The sequence below is a fragment of the Asparagus officinalis genome, chromosome 7, assembly GCF_001876935.1.
Source record: "Asparagus officinalis chromosome 7, Aspof.V1, whole genome shotgun sequence".
NCBI classification, from domain to species: Eukaryota; Viridiplantae; Streptophyta; class Magnoliopsida; order Asparagales; family Asparagaceae; genus Asparagus; species Asparagus officinalis.
Genome location: NC_033800.1, coordinates 48,864,751 through 48,865,767, shown reverse-complemented (window position 1 = coordinate 48,865,767; position 1,017 = coordinate 48,864,751).

The window sequence follows — 1,017 nt, the reverse complement described above, 5'->3', positions numbered from 1 at the left end:
TGGGTTTGCCTGCACGAACCCAGTCCGCCCAAGGCATCAACTCACCAGCACGAGTTAAAGCAAGTTCTCCTGCACGAACGCTACTCGCCTGGGTAATCAATCGATCAGCAGTTCGCCTACAAGCTCGCCATACTCGCTTGTGTACTCCGCGGCCGCTACTGTCATGTACAGGGATGAGCCTTCCCACTCCCACGAAGTGAAAGGTGAGGAGTACAGTACTCCGCCTCCATTATGTAGCTGCCCACAGTACAGTTGAGAGGTATAGCATCTCTCAACAATGCATGGTCACATCCCATGATCCAAGGGAATGACCATGCTGTCTCTTCCCTATTTAAGAGCCTCCCTCGGCTATGGGAAAAGGGTTCAAGGTTCGAAGTTCATTTGCAATTCAGTTCAAGGAGGAAAGAACTCGCATTTCACTGATTTGTAAGTGCGTTTCTTGGCTCGGTCGGCGCTCTGCATAATTATTGCATTGTAGCTCCTTCTTCTAGCTTTCGGCCTTGATAGCTATTAAGACCGGGAATTCGAACTCGATCAGCTCGAGCTTCTACCGCGTACTGAAGCTCGCCTGTGACTTTGCTCGAATCGTCCAAGGGAGGCAAATTCGGCGCAAGCACCGAAGGAGGCATCCTATCGCTACCAAAGACCCCACGTTAAACAAGGAGGACATTCCCTCCGCTTCTGTTGTAACTTTGATTCATTAGTTTGTAATAAGCTATTCCTATCAATACAAACGAATTCCCTTTTTTTGGGAAAATCAAACTTTACACCCTACAGAAGATGGCGACCATAGTGGGAGAAGCTGTTTCTTCAACCGAAATGGTGGTGGCGCAGTTCGACGACGTCGCAGTCGGGACAACCGTGGAATCCCTCGTGATCGATTTTGACCAGGCCAAGTATGAGGAATACTTGTCTTCTTCCTCCTCCAGTGGCAATGCGTCCTGCAAACGCCACAGAGCAGTGCGCGTAGTCCGACCCCGAGCGGCCGAGAAAACCACGCTCGAGGAGTCTACCCAA